This window comes from Bos taurus, chromosome 29 (assembly GCF_002263795.3).
Source record: "Bos taurus isolate L1 Dominette 01449 registration number 42190680 breed Hereford chromosome 29, ARS-UCD2.0, whole genome shotgun sequence".
Lineage (NCBI taxonomy): Eukaryota > Metazoa > Chordata > Mammalia > Artiodactyla > Bovidae > Bos > Bos taurus.
In genome coordinates this window covers 50,380,795-50,387,943 of record NC_037356.1, presented here as the reverse complement: position 1 = coordinate 50,387,943, position 7,149 = coordinate 50,380,795, and positions in this window count along the sequence as shown.

Here is a 7,149-nt window from a genome sequence, read left to right as displayed (position 1 = left end):
ACGCCCGCCGAGCCCCACGCTCCGTCCCCCAGCGCCACGGCCGGCCGGGCACCACGGTGGCCAAACAGGATCTCCGGCGCTGCTTTATCAGGACGTGGCCTTTGGAAAATTCTTGAGCAGGCAGCAGCCCCATAATTACTCACCTCTGGGCAGGGGGCTGGCACACACCCTCTGGGGTCCCGCAAACATCTCCGGTGTTTACTCGAGCTGCAGTTGCCAGGAGTCTCCCGGGGTCACTGCAAGGAGTCAGGCCGGCACCTTCAGCTGCACTGAGAGGGGCGTGTCTGGGGCGTGTTAGGGGAGATGCTGGGCTCCCCACTAGGGCGCCGCTGGGGGGAGGGCTCCTGGGGGGGCTTCATTCTCACCTGGACCCTTGTCCCTGAAACGGCACCAGCCTGCCAGGCCCACCCCCACCTGGGAGGGTTGACTGCCCGTGGAGGGACCTCCAGAGGTCAACCCCTGCCCTTGGGGGTCCCGGGTGGGGGGTTATCATGCAGCCGGCCTGGGGCTCAGATAAACACCTCCCTGGAGGTCCCAGGAGCTTGTGGGGCCACCTCAGCTCCCCAGTGTGGGGACCCTGTTTGACCAGCTCACCCCTGGAAGCCGCCTTCTTGGCTGGCCTCCCGGGACCCTGGTTGTGCAGCGCGCACATGCTCTGAGCTGCTGACCTCAGGTGCGGCAGGGGCGAGGTGGGCTCAGGGCTGCCCACTGGGCGCATCTCTTGGGGGAGTCCAAGGCCAGCCCTGGGTGCTTGGCCCCTTCAGGCAGAGGAGCAGAGGCTCTGCCCACACCCTCTGCGTGGGGGCTAAGGGTGTGGCTCCTGGGGCAGCATCTGGAGGAGCAGGAAGCGGGGAGGGGTGCTGGTGGGCACTTGTTCACGGGCAGTTCACACGCCAGCCCTGCAAGGGGTCAGGGCGAGGGTCAGCTGAGGGTCACGATCGGGCGAGGGGAGGGTTGGGGCACAGGTGTTCAGAATCCTCCAGCCTCTCCAGGGTACCTGGCTCTGAGTAGGGGCCGGCATGGAGGGGGCACCCCGCTTCCTGAGGGGGTTCTGCCCACAGGGACTTGGGGGTGCTGAGGCCTGGCTCCTTCCACAGAGGATCTGTGTCTGGGGCCTCACCACATCTCACAGACCACAGCCTGGCCGCCTGCTCCCAGCTCACAAGTACAGAAGCTGCTGTGTGCTCACCTAAAGAAATTTCAGTTTTGTGGAATAGTGTTTAAAGGCCGGGGGGTGGGCAGGCGGGATGTCCTCTATCGTCTCTCCCCGCTGCTCTCCGCACCCTGTCGGGCGTCCCAGGACTAGGGGTGCGTGGGCACAGGCGGGTGGGGGCCTGCCCTGGAACCTCCGTGGCTGTCCCTGCAGCCGCCTTTGTTCTGGGGGTGACTGGGTGCCCTTGGCCGTTGGTCACGCTTTGCTGGGGGCCTCGGTGGGGGGCTGCCCCAGGGCTGCTCCAGGTGAAGGCTCAGGGCAGGCTGACAGATGAGGGCTGGGGTCCCTCAGGGGCAGGGGAGTGGGCCTGCTCTCAGGCCTCCGCCTAGCGGGGGCTCCAGGAGGGCGCATGCACCCAGATGAGGGGCTGCAGGGAAGCAGGGCTCTGACAGCCACCGGACCACCCACACCAGTCGGCCTGGGGCCTGGGTGCTGCCCAGGGTGGGCAGCGTGAGGCTCCAGAGGGGGGTGGGGGGACTGTGATGGAAAAGAGCCCCAAGCCCTTCTCTCTCCCGGCACATGTTCCCTCCCCCTGCCTGGACCCTCCTGGGGCCCCGAGCTCCTCCGTCGGGCCAGGTGCCCGCCTGCCCCCGAGCTCCTCCATCGGGCCACGTGCCCGCCTGCTGCTCCACCCCAGCAGGACCCTGCCTGGACCCTCCTGGGCCCCCGAGCTCCCCCGTCAGGCCATGTGCCCCCCTGCCCCCGAGCTCCTCCATCAGGCCATGTGCCCGCCTGCCGTTCCGCCCCAGCAGAACCCTGCCTGGACCCTCCTGGGCCTTGAGCTCCTCCGTCGGACCAGGTGCCCACCTGCCCCCGAGCTCCTCCGTCGGGCCACGTGCCCGCCTGCTGCTCCTCCCCAGCAGGCGCCCAGCCACAGGGCCTTGGCACCAGCTGCCTGAGTTTCCCACACACGGCCCCGGGTGCCCCTCCCCACCCAGTCCCCCCTCCATCCAGACCGCGCCCTGCACGCTGGGGGCAGCTGCGTCTCCCAGCAGGCCCCTTGCCCAGGGCCATCCGCATGTTCCGTGTGTCCCAGTGCCTGGAGGGGCCCACACGTGGTCTCGGACCGGGAAGGGGGCGGGGCTTGTGGCAGGCAAGGGGTCCGCTTGTTGGGGTCCAGGGGGCAGGCGTCACCAGCCGGATGTCCGGTTGGATGTCGGCGGGCTGCAGTCGGCTGCGCCCGGGGCCGGGACACAGAGGCCCGTGTGTGTGCACGTGTGACTCGGTCTGAGTTTCCTGGAAAAGTCACACGTGTGGCCCAGGATCTGTACCACAGGTGGCCCAGGCCCTGAAGTGAGTGAACGGCTCTGGCCTTTCAGCACGGCTGGCGCCCAGGCCCTGCTCCGTCCCGGAGAGGGTGGTGTGGGGGTGCTTGGGAGGGGTTTCCCTCTCCACACGGGAAATCACAAAGCAGGACATTGTTGTCGCTGCTCTGGGGGCGCGGGAATGTGCTGCGCAAACAGTGTGGAGATAAGCCTGTGTGTGGCCATCTCGCCACTGTCCCGTCGGCCGGCCGGCGGCCTTGAGGACAGAGCCCCAGACAAGCGGGCGATTGTCCGCTGCGGAGCCCTGCCTCACAGCTGCCACCTCGGCCTCCTGGCTCAGTTGGGAGGGTGGGCACCGACCCCTAGGCTGCGGCTCCCCGGGGTTGGGGTCGAGGGCTCGGATGAGGACTCTGCACTCACGGCCTGTGGATGCTTCTAGAGGCTCCTGTTGGGGCTGCGTGTCACTCTGGCGGCCCTGAGGCTCGAGGGTGGAGGCTTCAGCACAGCTGAATTTCAGTCCTGAGGGGTCGGCCTTGTGGCTCCTGTGCCCGGGCCTGTTTGTGAACTGGCCGGGTGGCAGAGGGGGCTGTGATGACCAGGAGCTGGGGAGCTGGGCGTTCACGCAGGGCCAGCAGTGACCTTGCGCTGAGCTGGGGGCAAGGTTGCGACTGCCCTGGACCTGGGCTTCAAGGCCAGGGGTGAACAGCCACTGGCTGAGTCTTTCCCAGGAGAAAGGTGAGGTCACGAGTGGCCGTGGGACCAGGACCCTCCGCGGCCTGAGAGCGGACGCTGGGGAGACGTGCCGACCTGGAGACCCTGGGCCCAGAGTGGCCCGAGCAGAGGCTCCCCGAGGGACCTCTGCTGGGGCGGAGTCGCCTGCCCTCTCCTGCCCGCCCCACCCTGGCATCCTGTGTGTGGCCAGCTGGGGAGGTGCCCCCACTGTGGTTCTAGAGCCTACTGCTCCTTCCTGGGGACCCCCACCTGCAGCTAGCAGGGAGCGGCCGCGTGAGGCTTGGGAGGGGCCCGGGCCCTCCCTGTCACGCTCGGCCGCCTCACCTGTGGCTGTCTGGCCTCCTGTCCACTCCGAGGGCAGCCTCCTTCTAGACCCCCACCCTCAGCTACTGGGGTCGGCCCTGCATCCGGCACCGGTGGGGCCAGTGAGCCAGGAGGGGCTGGGAGGGGCCCCCAGAGAGGGTGCTGCAAGGGGATGGGGTGGGCGTTCCCCCGGGGGCCCAGGGCCTCCCTGCCGGCCCCCACACTGCCTCTGGGCCCCAGTTCTTCCTGCAGATTCCTGGGCCCAGATTTGGGGAGGGGGCTGTCCCTGCAGAGCAGCCCCAGGGCTGTCTGTGGTCCCCAGCTCCCTCATGGCGCCGTCAGATGGACAGAACTTCGTGTCCATGGTCCATGGAGGGGGTTAGGGGTAGAACTGGCCTTGGCACAGGGTAGGGGGCCCTGGGGACGGGGATGCCACTGCCCAAGCCCACGGCTGCCGCAGGCCGGGTGGAGCTGTGTCCCTGAACAGGCTCACTGCCCACCCCTGCCGGCTGGGCCTGGGCTCCTTAGTGTCTGTTTAGCACCTGGCCTGGCTGGGGCCTCACCAGGGACCAGAGAGGCTTAGGGGCACATGAGCTGAGGTGGGCTGGGAAAGTGGGCCTGGGGCTGGGTGCCCACCTGCAGGAGGGGCCCTGGCCGCCTGGCCCTCCTGCTGGGGAGGAGGGAGCTGGGTCCCAGAGGCTGGCTCCCAGGAGGCGGTGCTCACCCGTCTCTCCGTGACCCCTGTGCTCTGCACGGCCTGCCACCCACTCTGGTTGGGGGACCTCCGATCCCTCTAGGGGGCCAGCACTGCCCCATCAGCACCCCCTCCCTGCCTCTGGGGACCTGGGGCACCCCCAGTTTCCTGGCTCCAACCCCCACTCCCGCCCCCCGTTTGAGGGTCCCAAAGGCTCCACTCGAAGATGGTGGGGGACACTGATGTCTGCAGCTTCTGGTCCAGATCAGAGGCCCCCCTCCACAGCTGATCCCGCCCCCCAAACCTTCCATCCCGCCCCGCTCCCGCCCCGCCCCTCCCCCTCCCCTCCCCCAACACCCTCCCATTCCGCCCCCCAACGCAGGCTTCGCTGTGCTGAGAGCTGGCGGATGTTGGTGAAAAGCAAACAGATAAGGCTGGCGGGAGGGATCCGCGGGGGGCCCGCGTCGGGGTTGGGGTGTTATCGGGCTGCTGGGGCCTCCAGACACAGCACTGAGGGCACAGTGCTGAATGTTTGCTCTGCTGGTGGCTGTGAGGGGGCTTCGGGGAGGGGGGGAGGCTGCGGGTGTGACCCTGGGTGCAGGGGAGGGGGGAGGATGGGGCAGAGGCTGGTGGTGGGGGGAGTGCATTCTTAGCAGAGGGTCTAGGTCGGGCTGCTGGACAGAGCCGGCCTGGCGGCTCCGAGCCCAGGCTGCCGGGGTCTGGGTCAGGTCCCGGGCTGGCTCTGGGGAGGGCCCCACCTGTGCCTGGTGGAGGGGGGAGGGCAGTTCCGGCATCTGAGCCCACCAGAGGGCCCCATGGTCACGACCTCTGTGTGAATTTTGGGGAGACGCAAATATGCTGCCCGAAATAAGTGGTCCTGAGTTCTGGGGGCCATCAGGTTGGAGGACCCTGCTGCTGCTGCTGCTGCTAAGTCGCGTCAGTCGTGTCTGACTCTATGCGACCCCATAGACAGCAGCCCACCAGGCTCCGCCGTCCCTGGGATTCTCCAGGCAAGAACACTGGAGTGGGTTGCCATTTCCTTCTCTAGGAGGACCCTGCGGGACCCCCAGAAGCACACATCAAGTGGTCTCTGAGGGCAGACACAGTGGGGAGAGCCCTGAGTAGCCCAAGAAGGCTTCCTGGAGAAGGTGGGCTAGAGGAGGGCCAGCCAGACCTTCAAGGCCAAGAGTCGGGCTTGGAGTGGGGAGAGGCCTTGGCCAGGCAGGAAGTGCCACCTGTGTGGCCGAGGGGACAGTGCTGAGGGGCGGGGTCCAGCCAGAGGAGAAGGGGGTGAGATAAGAACGAAGGTGGGGCCGTGACCCGGGACCAGGAGGAGGCAGGGAGGGTGGGCAGACTGAGTGGGAAGTGTCCCAGGGCTGGGCTCCCGGGCTTACAGGGGCTGGTCTGCCAGGCTGGTCACGGAGACTCGGCGCGTGCCACACGGGACCAGGTGGGCTTCTGGGGCCACTTAGGCCAGGTCCTGACCCCGGGGAGCCTTGGGGCCAGGCTTGCTGTCCAGGGGCCATGGGTCCCTCTGGCTGCCTGGGGGGGTGTCAGGCGGGTCCCTGCAGGCCCAGGACAGCGAGTGGCTGCTGGACTTGGGGCACAAAGGCAGCTGCTCGGGGCTCCAGAGCTTATGGAACTGGAGGGCCTGGCGTGGGCTGCAGGACAGGGGCCTGGGGGCTGGGTGAGGCACGTGGGCAGGGCTCGGGCTGCAGGGGTCCCGGCGGGTGGCGCCAGGCACTCCAGATCCAGCCCAACGCAGAGGCACAACTCCCGGCCCCCTGCTGCTGCCCGCTGGGGGCTGGGCGCTGGGGACTGTGACCCATGATCTTAGTGCTCAGGGGCAGTTCCGAGCGAGGGGGCAGGGCGCAAGGCTCAGGACGGGTCTTTCTTCTTCCTTCCCTTCCTGCTTCTCTGGCTGTTGCTGCTGCTGCTAAGTCGCCTCAGTCCGGTCTGACTCTTTGCAACCCCATGGACTGTAGCCTGCCAGGCTCCTCTGTCCATAGGATTCTCAGGCAAGAACACTGGAGTGGGTTGCCATGCCCTCCTCCAGGGGATCTTCCCGACCCAGGGACCAACGTCTCTTACGTCTTCTGCATCAGCAGGCAGGTCTTTACCACTAGTGCCACCTGGGAAGCCCCTGCTTCTCCTTCCAGAGGTTAAAAGCATAGCTGGGGGGTGGGTCTTGTTTTTCATAGCTCTGTGGGTATGGAACAAACACACACACAACATGCATGAACAGGCAGGCCTGGGAGACACTGCAGGTCAGTTCCAGACACCGCAACGCCCAGATGGCATCATGACGGTCACGTCACGCTTTGTTTCCGGCTCATAGAAAAGTTACGTTTATGCTCTCCTGTAGTCCAGTAAGTGTGCAGTAGCACGATTTCTAAAACACACACTCTGGGACTTCCCCGGTGGTCCAGTGGTCAAGAGTCCACCTTGCAATGCAGGGGACGTGGGTTCAATCCCTGGTTGGGAAACTAAGCTTCCCACATGCTGTGGAGCAGCTAAGTCTGTGCTCCACGACCAGACAGCCCGGATGCCACGACGAAGACCCGCACAGCCAAAAGACAAACCAACCCGCCCACACCGTGCATACAGCCTAGTTTAAAAATGCTTTATTGCTGGGAGAGCGGATACGTGTATACACGGCGGGGCTGCTTTGCTGTGTGCCCGAAACTGTTGTTAACCAGCCATCCTGCGGCATAAAATAAAACGTTTAAAGAAAGAATGCTTTCTTGCTGAAAAATGCTAACCGTCATGGGAGCTCTTAGCAAAGATCACGGACACCACAGGTCACCACAACAGACAGAAGGACGAAGAAGCTGGACGCGCCGTGAGAAGTGCCAGGGTGTGACAGGAGACAGGAGGTGAGCAGGGCTGCAGGAAAATGGTGCCCATGGGCTCTCTTGGTGCAGGGCTGCCTCCAGCCTTCA